The sequence below is a fragment of the Ranitomeya variabilis genome, chromosome 2, assembly GCF_051348905.1.
Source record: "Ranitomeya variabilis isolate aRanVar5 chromosome 2, aRanVar5.hap1, whole genome shotgun sequence".
Classification (NCBI taxonomy): Eukaryota; Metazoa; Chordata; class Amphibia; order Anura; family Dendrobatidae; genus Ranitomeya; species Ranitomeya variabilis.
Genome location: NC_135233.1, coordinates 37,496,447 through 37,511,779, shown reverse-complemented (window position 1 = coordinate 37,511,779; position 15,333 = coordinate 37,496,447).

Here is a 15,333-nt window from a genome sequence, read left to right as displayed (position 1 = left end):
TGTACAGGAGGAGGAGGTGAGCTGTGATATCACCTATTGTGAATGGTGGATCCTGTGTTATCTACTGTATATAGAGGTGCTATCAGTCATTGTACAGGAGGAGGTGAGCTGTGACATCACCTGTTGTGAATGGTGGATCCTGTGTTATCTACTGTATATAGAGGTGTTATCAGTCATCGTACAGGAGGAGGAGGTGAGCTGTGACATCACCTATTGTGAATGGTGGATCCTGTGTTATCTACTGTATATAGAGGTGTTATCAGTCATTGTACAAGAGGAGGTGGTGAGCTGTGACATCATCTATTGTGAATGGTGGATCCTGTGTTATCTACTGTATATAGAGGTGTTATTATCAGTCATTGTACAAGAGGAGGCGGTGAGCTGTGACATCACCTATTGTGAATGGTGGATCCTGTGTTATCTACTGTATATAGAGGTGTTATCAGTCATTGTACAAGAGGAGGCGGTGAGCTGTGACATCACCTAGTGTGAATGGTGGATCCTGTGGTACATACTGTATATAGAGGTGCTATCAGTCATTGTACAGGAGGAGGTGAGCTGTGACATCACCTATTGTGAATGGTGGATCCTGTGTTATCTACTGTATATAGAGGTGTTATCAGTCATCGTACAGGAGGAGGAGGTGAGCTGTGACATCATCTATTGTGAATGGTGGATCCTGTGTTATCTACTATATATAGAGGTGTTATCAGTCATTGTACAGGAGGAGGTGAGCTGTGACATCACCTGTTGTGAATGGTGGATCCTGTGTTATCTACTGTATATAGAGGTGTTATCAGTCATCGTACAGGAGGAGGAGGTGAGCTGTGACATCACCTATTGTGAATGGTGGATCCCGTGTTATCTACTGTATATAGAGGTGTTATCAGTCATTGTACAAGAGGAGGCGGTGAGCTGTGACATCACCTATTGTGAATGGTGGATCCTGTGGTACATACTGTATATAGAGGTGCTATCAGTCATTATACAGGAGGAGGAGGTGAGCTGTGACATCACCTGTTGTGAATGGTGGATCCTGTGTTATTTGCTGTATATAATGTAGAGGTGTTATCAGTCAAGGTAATTATAATGAGTATACTGAAAAGTCATGCACAAAACAGGAAATATTAAAGAAGTATTAAGCCTAGTGGCCACTATAACAATTGCAATATTTCTGATTTAGATATATTTTTTATTTATTCATTTTTCTTACTTATATAGCACCATTAATTTCCACTTTGATTTTCAGACACTGCCATTACTGTCCCCATTAAGGCTCGCAGTTCCCTATAAGTTTGTCCTTAGGGTGTGGGAGGAAAGTGGAGAACCTGGATGAAAGTGGAATGAGAAGAGACGAGTATTTCGAGAATGGCACCACAATCATTCTAACCCTGGAAACCAGGAGGTCTCCCCGATTCATGGAGAGTTGCGAAGCATCATGTGCCACCTGTTTTAGTATTTAACATAAGGCAGTTAAAAGAAACGTGCGTAGACATAAAACTGCCAGCCTCCCGACTATGTGTAGGAAATCATACCCATGGGGCGTCCTTGATGAGCTGATATGGTTTTTCTGTGCATTTACATAAAGTGATGTTCCTTTCTTGCATATTTAGTTCTGGTTATTTGTCACCGTGGGAAGAACATCAGAATAAATCTCCTTTGCAATTTGTGCCATTTTATATCTTTTGTCTATTTAGCTTTATCTTGAAAAATGCAACAATGTTCTTTTCTTTAATTTGAGCGTTTAACTGTATATGAATGGGAAATTGTGGTCTGAAAGATAGAGATGAAAAAAAGAGACAACTCCACAGAAGATGCAATCTATAAGGTACCAGGATGTAATTGTTTATTTTTGATACTTATTTTCATCAGTACTGTGGCTCCTGTATGGTCCGCAGTCTAATGATCGCTGTTAACAACAACTGCCGGTATTTCCTTACCATTGTTAAGGACACACTGGCAGTTGTAGGCTTTTAGGTTCATGCGATACAATTGTTTATGGTGCTGACTTTATATTACAATTGATCATTGTATAAGCCTGGTTCTTGTATTCAAAGTACTCGGTTTTAGTCATGTATTCATGACATTTTCGGGATGTGATAGAATATAGCTAAACTGGGTGTTTTGTTGTAAATAAAATGGTACTCTTTCTTGTTTAGGATCCCTACTGCTTTCCCTTTATTGGCTAAAAGACTATGTGTTTTTACAAACCGGGGGGTGGGGTCACCTAGTAGTTTCTTGTATGTTATCTCATCACTCAATAATCTCAAGGACTCCTCATGGTATCTACCCCGATCCATAATCACAATACTTCCCCCTTTATCCGCGTTGCGTTCCTTATTTTTATAAGGTGGAGGGATTATTACATTTTAGTATATTATCTACAGGTATATACAAGTTACAACCACTAGTGTCAGGTGTGCCCACGGTTCAGTATTTGAAAGTAGCAGCCGGGTTGTCCGCATTGGACCAGGTCAAGCACATTGTGACCGGCGAAATGTGTCACCCACTGTTTAATCATGGGGCTGCAGGAGCGTGGGTGGATAAATAAGAACAGCGGCAGTGCAGGCGCCACACCTTGAGAAAGAGGGACGTTGCCCTCGAAACGCGTCAAGATTGGCCCCTACACTCGTCCGTCACTAACGGACAGGTGACGTCACCATCCTACCACTCCCCCCGCTCACCTCGCTACGCTGTCAGCGGCGCCATCGGCCGTGGCCAACGCTGAAGCACGGCGGCGGGTCTCTTCGGGGGGATTGCAACCCTAGGGAGGACACTCCCATTGTAAGCATCACTGGACTGTGGACGAAGATACCGGCATACAAGTGGCCATTCCGTGTACAGGACTACACTTCATTCTGTGAGTGCCGTTCAGCGCGGCAACCTTTTATATACTTTTACTTGTTGACAGTTACACACACCACACTGGTTGGTTTGCCTGCTGCTGTTCTTTTAGGCACACGTGTTCAGCGCCACTGTGATTTATAGTTTACTATTTTGCAGGTTTTTTAAACTAATTATCTCTACCCCTTGACCTTATATCGGGCTTCTTTTCTATCGTTTTTTTATGTACTGATGGTGGATCTAGTGATGCATGCATGAACTAATGGTGGATCTGGTGACATATTCATGTACTGATGGTGATTCTTGTGATGTATTCATGTACTGATGGTGGTTCTGCTCACATTCATGTACTGATGGTGCTTCTGGTGACTTATTTATCTACTGATGATGTTTCTGGTACCAAATTCCTGTACTATTGATGGCTCTGGTGCTCTAATTATGATTGTGATTTTGGCTTCACATTCATGTATTAACCCCTTTACCCCCAAGGGTGGTTTGCACGTTATTGACCGGGCCAATTTTTACAATTCTGACCACTGTCCCTTTATGAGGTTATAACTCTGGAACGCTTCAACGGATCCCAGTGATTCTGACAATGTTTTCTCGTGACATATTGTACTTCATGATAGTGATAAAATTTATTTGATATTACCTGCGTTTGTTTGTGAAAACTTGATGTCTACTTTACATCAGCACAATTTTGGAACCAAAATTTTTTTTGGGTAGGGAGTTATAAGGGTTAAAAGTTGACCAGCAATTTCTCATTTTTACAACACCATTTTGTTTTAGGGACCACATCTCATTTGAAGTCATTTTGAGGGGCCTATATGATAGAAAATACCAAAGTGTGACACCATTCTAAAAACTGCACCCCTCAAGGTGCTCAAAACCACATTCAAGAAGTTTATTAACCCTTCAGGTGTTTCACAGGAATTTTTGAAATGTTTAAATAAAAATGAACATTTAACTTTTTTCACAAAAAATTTACTTCAGCTCCAATTTGTTTTATTTTACCAAGGGTAACAGGAGAAAATGGACCCCAAAAGTTGTTGTACAATTTGTCCTGAGTACGCCGATACCCCATATGAACTACTGTTTGGGCGCATGGCAGAGCTCGGAAGGGAAGGAGCGCCATTTGACTTTTCAATGTAAAATTGACTGGAATTGAGATGGGACGCCATGTGGCGTTTGGAGAGCCCCTGATGTGCCTAAACATTGAAACCCCCCACAAGTGACACCATTTTGGAAAGTAGACCCCCTATGGAACTTATCTAGATGTGTGGTGAGCACTTTGACCCATTAAGTGATTCACAGAAGTTTATAATGCAGAGCCGTAAAAATAAAAAATCATATTTTTTCAAACAAATGATCTTTTCGCCCCCAATTTTTTATTTTCCCAAGGGTAAGAAAAGAAATTGGACCCCAAAAGTTGTTGTACAATTTGTCCTGAGTATGCTGATACCCAATATGTAGGGGTAAACCACTGTTTGGGCGCATGGGAGAGCTCGGAAGGGAAGGAGCGCCGTTTGACTTCTCAATGCAAAATTGACATAAATAGGGAGATGGGATGCCATGTTGCGTTTGGAGAGCCACTGATGTGCCTAAACATTGAAACCCCCCACAAGTGACACCATTTTGGAAAGTAGACCCCCTAAGGAACTCATCTAGATGTGTTGTGAGAGCTTTGAACCCCCAAGTGTTTCACTACAGTTCATAACGCAGAGCCGTGAAAATAAAAATTCATTTTTTTTCCACAAAAATTATTTTTTAGCCCCCAGTTTTGTATTTTTCCAAGGGTAACAGTTCATATTAGACCCCAAAAGTTGTTGTCCAATTTGTCCTGAGTACGCTGATACCCCATATGTGGGTGGAACCACCGTTTGAGCGTATGGCAGAGCTCGGAAGGGAAGGAGCTTCATTTGGAATGCAGACTTAGATGGATTGGTCTGCAGGCGTCACATTGCGTTTGCAGAGCCACTAATGTACCTAAACAGTAGAAACCCCCCACAAGTGACCCCATATTGGAAACTAGACCCCCCAAGGAACTTATCTAGATGTGCTGTGAGAACTTTGAACCCCCAAGTGTTTCACTACAGTTTATAACGCAGAGCCGTGAAAATAAAAAATCCTTTTTTTTCCACAAAAATTATTTTTTAGCCCCCAGTTTTGTATTTTCCCAAGGGTAACAGGAGAAATTGGACCACAAAAGTTGTTGTCCAATGTATCCTGAGTACGCTGATAACCCATATGTTGGGGTAAACCCCTGTTTGTGCGCACGAGAGAGCTCGGAAGGGAAGGAGCACGGTTTTACTTTTTCAACGCAGAATTGGCTGGAATTGAGATCGGACACCATGTCACGCTTGGAGAGCCCCTGATGTGCCTAAACAGTGGAAACCCCCCAATTATGACTGAAACCCTAATCCAAACACATCCGTAACCCTAATCCCAACGGTAATCCTAACCACACCCCTAACCCTGACACACCCCTAACCCTAATCCCAACCCTATTCCCAACCGCAAATTTAATCCTAACCCTAACTTTAGCCCCAACCCTAACCCTAACTTTAGCCCCAACCCTAACTGTAGCCGTAACCCTAGCCCCAACCCTAACCCTAGCACTAACCCTAGCCCCAACCCTAACCCTTGCCCTAACCCTAGCCCTAACTCTTGCCCTAACTCTAGCCCTAACTCTAGCCCTAACCCTAATTCTAGCCCTAACCCTAGCCCTAACCCTAGCCCTAACCCTAGCCCTAACCCTAACCCTAGCCCTAACCCTAGCCCTAACCCTAGCCCTAACCCTAGCCCTAACCCTAGCCCTAACCCTAACCTTAGCCCTGACCCAAGCCCTAACCCTAACCCCAACCTTAGCCCTAACTCTAGCCCTAACCCTAACCCTAGCCCTAACCCTAACCCTAGCACTAACCCTAACCCTAACCCTAATCCTAACCTTAGCCCTAAACCTAGCCCTAACCCTAGCCCTAACCCTAACCCTAGCCCTAACCCTAAAGGGAAAATGGAAATAAATACATTTTTTTAACTTTTTTATTTTTCGTTAACTAAGGGGGTGATGAAGGGGGGTTTGATTTATTTTTATAGTGGGTTTTTTAGCAGATTTTTATGATTGGCAGCCGTAACACACTGAAAGACGCTTTTTATTGCAAAAAATATTTTTTGCGTTACCACATTTTGAGAGCTATAATTTTTCCATATTTTGGTCCACAGAGCCATGTGAGGTCTTTTTTTTTGCGGGACGAGTTGACGCTTTTGTTGGTAACATTTTCGGGCACGTGACATTTTTTCATCGCTTTTTATTCCGATTTTTGTGAGGCAGAATGACCCAAAACCAGCTATTCATGAATTTCTTTTGGGGGAGGCGTTTATACCTTTCCGCATTTGGTAAAATGGATACAGCAGTTTTATTCCTCGGGTCAGTACAATTACAGCGATATCTCATTTATATCATTTTTTTATGTTTTGGCGCTTTTATACGATAAAAACTATTTTATAGCAAAAATAATTATTTTGGCATCGCTTTATTCTGAGGACTATAACTTTTTTATTTTTTCTTTGATGATGCTGTATGGTGGCTCGTTTTTTGCGGGACAAGATGACGTTTTCAGCGGTACCATGGTTATTTATATCCGTCTTTTTGATCGCGTGTTATTCCACTTTTTGTTTGGAGGTATGATAATAAAGCGTTGTTTTTTGCCTCTTTTTTTTTTATGGTGTTCACTGAAGGGGTTAACTAGTGGGACAGTTTTATAGGTCGGGTCGCTACGGACGCGGCGATACTAAATATGTGCACTTTTATTGTTTTTATTTTATTTAGATAAAGAAATGTATTTATAGGAACAATATATATATATATTTTTTTGCATTTTTTGGGGAATCTTTTTTTATTTTTTGTACACATGTGAATATTTTTTTTTTACACTATAACATTGCCCCATTGGGGGGGGCATCATGTTATAGTGTAAGATGCCGATCTGACACTTTGTGTTGTGAATTTGGATTCTGGGCTCCCCCGGTGGCCGCTTGTGGAATTGGACTTGTCATCCTCTTTCCTGTTTCACCTGGTTCCATCAGTAGTGGGTGTCGCTATTTAAGCTCATTTCTCTGGTGGTTTCTTGCCGGTCAACAATGTTATCTGATGCCTCTCAGTGCTTGTTCCTGCTTCTAGACAACTACTAGATAAGTTGGACTTTTGTCCATGTTTTGTTTTGCCTATTTGTTCCAGTTCACAGCTGAAGTTTTGTTACTGTGTCTGGAAAGCTCTCGTTGATCAGGGATTGCTACTCTGGCGTTATGAGTTAATGCCAGAGTTTAAGGTAATCTCTGGATGGTGTTTTGTTAGTGTTTTTCTGCTGACCATGAAAGTATACTATCTGTCTTCTGCTATCTAGTAAGCGGACCTCAAATTTGCTGAGACTATTTTCCTGCTGCGTTTGTTGTTTCATCTGAACTCACCGTCATTATATGTGGGGGGCTACTGTCTTCTTTGGAATATTTCTCTAGAGGTGAGCCAGGTCTTATATTTCCCTCTGCTAGCTATTTAGGTCTTAGGCCAGAGCTGGGCATCTAGCGATAAATAGGAAATGCTACCTGGCTATTTCTAGTTGCGCGGCAGGCTTAGTTCATGGTCAGTATAGTTCCATCTTCCGAGAGCTTGTCCCTCTATAGGCTTGCTATGATCTCTGCCTGCAGAGATCATGACAGTTTGACCGGCCAATAAAGTGTTAAAGACCCAGGTTGAGAAAGGAGAGTTATTAGAAGTCTGCTGGAATTTTTTTTTTTTTTTCCTCCAGTCTGCCTTGCTGCAGTCTTTTTTTCTCTCTCTCCTCCTAATCTCTGTATGGCTCTGTGTGCACCTGACAATAATGGATCTCCAGAGTGTAACTGTGGGTTTGAATAATCTCATCACGAAAGTACAAAATTTACAAGATTTTGTGGTACATGCTCCGGTATCTGAGCCGAGAATTCCTTTACCGGAGTTCTTCACAGGGAATAGAGCTAGCTTCCAGAATTTCCGAAATAATTGTAAGCTTTATTTGTCCCTGAAGTCTCGTTCAGCTGGAGACCCTGCTCAGCAGGTTAGGATTGTGATTTCCTTGCTCAGGGGTGACCCTCAAGATTGGGCCTTCTCATTGCCAGCAGGGGATCCTGCGTTACGCGATGTGGATGCGTTTTTTCTGGCCTTGGGCTTGCTTTATGAGGAACCTCATTTGGAACTTCAGGCAGAAAAAACTTTGATGGCACTATCTCAGGGGCAAGACGAAGCTGAAGTTTTCTGCCAAAAATTCCGTAAATGGTCTGTGCTTACTCAGTGGAATGAGTGCGCCTTGGCGGCAACTTTCAGAGAAGGTCTCTCTGATGCCGTTAAGGATGTTATGGTGGGGTTCCCTGTGCCTGCAGGTCTGAATGAGTCTATGACAATGGCTATTCAGATTGATAGGCGTCTGCGGGAGCGCAAACCGGTGCACCATCTGGCGGTGTCTATGGAAAAGACGCCAGAAAGTATGCAGTGTGATAGAATTCTGTCCAGGAGCGAGCGACAGAATTTTAGACGGAAGAATGGATTGTGTTTCTATTGTGGGGATTCTACTCATGTTATATCAGCATGCTCTAGGCGTACAAAGAAGCTTGATAAGTCTGTTTCCATTGGCACCATTCAGTCTAAGTTTATTTTGTCTGTAACCCTGATTTGCTCTTTGTCATCCATTGCCACGGACGCCTATGTTGACTCTGGCGCCGCTCTGAGTCTTATGGATTGGTCCTTTGCCAATCGTTGTGGTTTTGATTTAGAGCCTTTGGAGACTCTTATTCCTCTGAAGGGGATTGACTCCACCCCATTGGCTAATAATAAACCACAATACTGGACACAAGTAACCATGCGTATCAATCCGGATCACCAGGAGATTATTCGTTTCCTGGTGCTGTATAATTTACATGACGATTTGGTACTGGGATTGCCATGGTTGCAGTCTCACAACCCAGTCTTGGACTGGAGAGCAATGTCTGTGTTGAGCTGGGGATGTAAGGGTATTCATGGGGACTTACCTTTGGTTTCTATTTCGTCGTCCATTCCCTCTGAAGTCCCTGAGTTCCTCTCTGATTATCAAGACGTCTTTGACGAACCCAAGCTTGGGTCGTTACCTCCGCACCGTGAGTGCGATTGTGCCATAGATTTGATACCGGGTTGTAAATATCCAAAGGGTCGTTTGTTTAATCTGTCTGTGCCGGAACATGCTGCTATGCGGGAATATATAAAGGAGTCTTTGGAAAAGGGACATATTCGTCCATCTTCTTCTCCTTTGGGAGCTGGGTTTTTCTTTGTCTCAAAAAAAGACGGCTCTTTGAGACCATGTATTGATTATCGGCTTCTGAATAAGATCACTGTTAAGTATCAATACCCATTGCCATTGCTTACTGATTTGTTTGCTCGTATAGAGGGTGCTAAGTGGTTCTCTAAAATTGATCTTCGTGGGGCGTATAATTTGGTGCGGATCAGGCAGGGGGATGAGTGGAAGACCGCATTTAATACGCCCGAGGGCCACTTTGAGTATTTGGTCATGCCTTTTGGTCTTTCTAATGCCCCTTCAGTTTTCCAGTCTTTTATGCATGATATTTTCCGCGATTTTCTGGATAAATTTATGATAATATATCTGGATGATATTCTGATTTTTTCTGATGACTGGGACTCTCATGTCCAGCAGGTCAGGAGAGTTTTTCAGGTTCTGCGGTCTAATTCTTTATGTGTGAAGGGGTCTAAGTGCGTTTTTGGGGTCCAGAAAATTTCCTTTTTGGGGTATATTTTTTCTCCCTCTTCCATTGAGATGGATCCTGTCAAGGTGCAAGCTATTTGTGACTGGACTCAGCCCTCCTCTATTAAGGGTCTTCAGAGATTTTTGGGCTTTGCCAACTTTTACCGCCGATTTATTGCTGGTTTTTCGGATGTCGTTAAACCACTGACTGATTTGACCAGACAAGGCGCTGATGTTGCTAATTGGTCCCCTCATGCTGTAGAGGCCTTTCAGGAGCTTAAGCGCCGTTTTGCCTCTGCCCCTGTGTTGCGTCAGCCTGATGTGAATCTGCCTTTTCAGGTTGAGGTTGACGCTTCGGAGATCGGAGCTGGGGCAGTGTTGTCGCAGAAAGGTTCCGACTGCTCCGTCATTAGGCCTTGTGCCTTCTTTTCTCGCAAATTTTCGCCCGCAGAGCGGAATTATGATGTTGGGAATCGGGAGCTTTTGGCCATGAAGTGGGCGTTTGAGGAGTGGCGCCATTGGCTCGAGGGGGCTAGGCATCAGGTGGTGGTATTGACTGACCACAAAAATTTGATTTATCTTGAGACTGCCAGACGCCTGAATCCTAGACAGGCGCGCTGGTCTTTATTTTTTTCTCGCTTTAATTTTGTGGTGTCATACCTACCGGGTTCTAAGAATGTTAAGGCAGATGCCCTTTCTAGGAGTTTTGACCCGGACTCTCCTGGTAATTCTGAACCCACAGGTATCCTTAGGGAGGGAGTAATTTTGTCGGCCGTTTCTCCTGATCTGCGGCGGTCCTTGCAAGAGTTTCAGGCGGATAGACCGGATCGTTGTCCGCCTGATAGACTGTTTGTTCCGGATGATTGGACCAGCAGAGTCATCTCTGAGGTACATTCTTCTGCATTGGCAGGTCATCCCGGAATTTTTGGTACCAGGGATTTGGTGGCAAGATCCTTCTGGTGGCCTTCCCTGTCACGAGATGTGCGAGTCTTTGTGCAGTCATGTGACGTTTGTGCTCGGGCCAAGTCTTGTAGTTCTCGGGCTAGCGGACTGCTGATGCCCTTGCCTATTCCTAGGAGGCCTTGGACACACATCTCGATGGATTTTATTTCAGATCTGCCTGTTTCCCAGAAGATGTCTGTCATCTGGGTGGTCTGTGACCGTTTCTCTAAAATGGTCCATTTGGTTCCTCTGCCCAAGTTGCCTTCTTCTTCTGAGTTGGTTCCTCTGTTTTTTCAGAATGTTGTCCGATTGCACGGTATTCCTGAGAATATTGTTTCTGACAGAGGTACCCAATTTGTGTCTAGATTTTGGCGGGCATTCTGTGCTAGGATGGGCATAGATTTGTCTTTTTCATCTGCTTTTCACCCTCAGACTAATGGCCAGACCGAGCGGACTAATCAGACCCTGGAGACATATCTGAGGTGTTTTGTCTCTGCTGACCAGGATGATTGGGTTGCTTTTTTGCCATTGGCAGAGTTCGCCCTCAATAATCGGGCCAGCTCTTCCACCTTGGTGTCCCCGTTTTTCTGTAATTCGGGGTTTCACCCTCGATTTTCCTCCGGTCAGGTGGAATCCTCGGATTGTCCTGGAGTGGATGCGGTGGTGGAGAGATTGCATCACATCTGGGGGCAGGTTATGGACAATTTGAAGTTGTCCCAGGAGAAGACTCAGCGTTTTGCCAACCGTCATCGTCGTGTTGGTTCTCGGCTTTCTGTTGGAGATTTGGTGTGGTTGTCTTCTCGTTTTGTCCCTATGAGGGTCTCTTCTCCTAAGTTTAAACCTCGGTTCATCGGCCCTTATAGAATATTGGAGATTCTTAATCCTGTTTCTTTCCGTTTGGACCTCCCTGCGTCCTTTTCCATTCATAACGTTTTTCATCGGTCGTTATTGCGCAGGTATGAGGTACCTGTTGTACCTTCAGTTGAGCCTCCTGCTCCGGTGTTGGTTGAGGGTGAGTTGGAGTACGTTGTGGAGAAAATTTTGGACTCTCGTGTTTCCAGACGGAGACTCCAGTATCTGGTCAACTGGAAGGGTTACGGCCAGGAGGATAATTCTTGGGTCAATGCATCTGATGTTCATGCTTCTGATCTTGTTCGTGCCTTCCATAGGGCTCATCCTGGTCGCCCTGGTGGATCTGGTGAGGGTTCGGTGCCCCCTCCTTGAGGGGGGGGTACTGTTGTGAATTTGGATTCTGGGCTCCCCCGGTGGCCGCTTGTGGAATTGGACTTGTCATCCTCTTTCCTGTTTCACCTGGTTCCATCAGTAGTGGGTGTCGCTATTTAAGCTCATTTCTCTGGTGGTTTCTTGCCGGTCAACAATGTTATCTGATGCCTCTCAGTGCTTGTTCCTGCTTCTAGACAACTACTAGATAAGTTGGACTTTTGTCCATGTTTTGTTTTGCCTATTTGTTCCAGTTCACAGCTGAAGTTTTGTTACTGTGTCTGGAAAGCTCTCGTTGATCAGGGATTGCTACTCTGGCGTTATGAGTTAATGCCAGAGTTTAAGGTAATCTCTGGATGGTGTTTTGTTAGTGTTTTTCTGCTGACCATGAAAGTATACTATCTGTCTTCTGCTATCTAGTAAGCGGACCTCAAATTTGCTGAGACTATTTTCCTGCTGCGTTTGTTGTTTCATCTGAACTCACCGTCATTATATGTGGGGGGCTACTGTCTTCTTTGGAATATTTCTCTAGAGGTGAGCCAGGTCTTATATTTCCCTCTGCTAGCTATTTAGGTCTTAGGCCAGAGCTGGGCATCTAGCGATAAATAGGAAATGCTACCTGGCTATTTCTAGTTGCGCGGCAGGCTTAGTTCATGGTCAGTATAGTTCCATCTTCCGAGAGCTTGTCCCTCTATAGGCTTGCTATGATCTCTGCCTGCAGAGATCATGACAACTTTGCTGTGCACTGTGTCAGATCGGCGATCTGACGTGGATAGCTCCTCCAGGCTTCCCGGCGCCTGCTCTGAGCAGGCGCTGTGAAGCCACCTCTCTGCAGGACCCGGATGCCGTGGCCATTTTGGATCTGGGCCTGCTGCAGCGAGGAGGAGGTAAGAGACCCTCGGAGCAACGCGATCACATTGCGTTTCTCCGGGGGTCTCAGGGAAGCCCGCAGGGAGCCCCCTCCCTAACACTGCGATCATATTTGATCGCAGTGTGCCGGGGGCGGTCCGTGAATTTGGAATTTGTTTCTACAAGTACTGCCGGTATGCTTTTTATAACATCACTGTATGCTTTAGTTGCTTTAGTATATATTTAATTTTCCCTCACACTGGAGGCACTTGTTTTTATGTATATTAGGTGTTATTATGCGTTATTTTGATTATTCAATCAAATATCTTCCATTGGGTGTTGTTCACTTTGCTCACCTATCCTTCTTCGTGTTGGATACTTTGGTGGTAATTTGGATTTATAGTCTTGATAGTGCCTTGTGGAGTCTACGTTGGCATCACCGCTGAGTCCAGTGATTGGCTGCAGCAATTATAAGAGCGGTAGGTGTGATGTCACCGCTGCAACCTATCAACAAATATCAGCGCAGCAGGGAACAGACCGGGAGAGTGAGTAACAGCTCCAATTATTATTTTAGACCTCTGCAACCCTACGATACAATAAACCTTTAAAAGTCCCGGGTGGATATTCAGCCTTTATGACCTGCCATCATGTATAGATCCAATCTGCTAAATGACCTTTTGAGCGTTTATATGGACTACACTTGGATCTTTTCTAAAAAGCAGAGAAGCGTTGTCATTGCTCCATTGCATTGCGTGACGGGAATGGAACGCAGATTAAAATGTATTTAGAAAAATGTATTTAATTTTTTTTTTATTACAAGAACTGTTCTGTAACGATGGTACGGCTATTTGACACATTTTATCACAGATTGTAGAGGTGCTACTTAAGTGCTAATGCAGCACAGCACGAGGGAACGACTGGGAACATTGCTCATACGGTGACATTATCGATCCCGATGTCTGAACACCTCAGCTATTTAAGAAGTTAACCCACGGGTTGCACCGGTACTCCAGCCATCGAGTTAGTCAGCTAATGTATATTAGGCGTCTTTACACAGATATATGGTCTTCATGACGCCTGAGCTTTATGCAGGACGTTGTAAAGTTGTATCTGTATCTATACAGACCTCATCTGTGGAGGATTGGAAGGGCTTGCAAAAATGAAAAAAATACAAAGCCTCATATTAAAGTCATTGTCAATGATTATAAATATATATATAGTATATATACATATATATATATATCTGCTTTCTTCCATAAACAGCACCACACCTGTATACTGTTTGCATGCGGAATTGCAGCCCTCCCCTATACTCTGCAGTGGAGCTGAGCTGCAATACCAGACACGCCCTGTGAGCAGAAGTGGCGCTGTTTTGGGGGAGAAAACAGTTATGTTTTTCTAATCCTATACAGCCCTTTAATAAATATTTCAATTCAGAGGAAAAATATAATAAACTTTGTGAACTTTAAATACATTTATATACAGTATATAGTAAATATAGGACATATAGATATAATTGTGACACTTATTATATACAGTGACAAGCAAAAGGATAACAATGTGTTGAATTTTTGACTTTCAGGCCCCCTATCTCGCCATCCACTACAGCTACAAACGTGAAACTACCGTCATTTTATAGAAAATCATCTTGGCTATGTCATACATTAATTTGACTTGCAACTCTTTAGCATATGATTAGTTATGCAGATTCTTGTCGTGTCACTGCATTGTTACTGTTTGCTCTTAAAATTCCAAATTTGAATTTTTATTATTTTGTAAATCCACCTTTGGCTTTCAACACTGCCTGAATCCTTCCGGTGTGGTCTCGATTCAAAGAAGACTCAACCAAAATCTCATCCCAGGTCTCTTGTACACGTTCCCAAAGTTAGAGCATACTGATCGACTCCCTTGGGTATGGATACAGCTTTTTCTTCAACACAAGTTTGAAGTCACTGGCAGAAGCCCATAGGCTATAATGTTCACAAGTTGTGTTTTTGCTGCGTTTTTTTCTGCAGGCAATACCTGTTTTCTTGGCAGTAAAGAAGCTGCTTGCAATAAGCAGGTTTTGCTGTGTTTTTATTGTCTCTTGTGCATGTTGATAAAGTTTCGTGCCCCCCAAAAAACCATGATGCAACTTGATTTAGGTTTTTGCAGCAAAAATCAAATTTTTTGCTAAATTTTTGCAAAACAATGCAAAAACTGAAAACGCGCAGAAAGAAGTGACATGCTGCTTCTTTCAATAAAACGCAGAAAAAACACAATGTGTAAACATAGCCTTAGTCCGGAAAGTCAGTTGAAATTCAGCACATACAAATGTCGTTGGTGCAGGAGGAGAAGCAGAACTAAAAATATGGGTATAGATAAAGCAGAATAGAAGTCATGGAAACTAGAGTAGCAGAATTGGACAACTGTATACTGGAGGCAACTCAGTGAAGAGGAACGAGACAAGCAGTGCTGAGTGACACAGGAGGATCTGAAGCAAAAACTCGACCAGTGATTTTGCAGAGTTAACTCAGCAAAACAGCAGAGCTGAATCCAACACTGGCACACTGGTAAGGCAGGGTTATCCCATGATATAGGAGGCCAATGAAGTAGCAGAGTTAACCTGTGATTTTGCAGAGCTAGGTTTGTCTCAGAGTTCAGACAGAACCAGTCAGCTTTGAAGCAGAGTTACCCAGAGTCCAAACACTAGAAAGCAGTGTATGATATTGGTGTA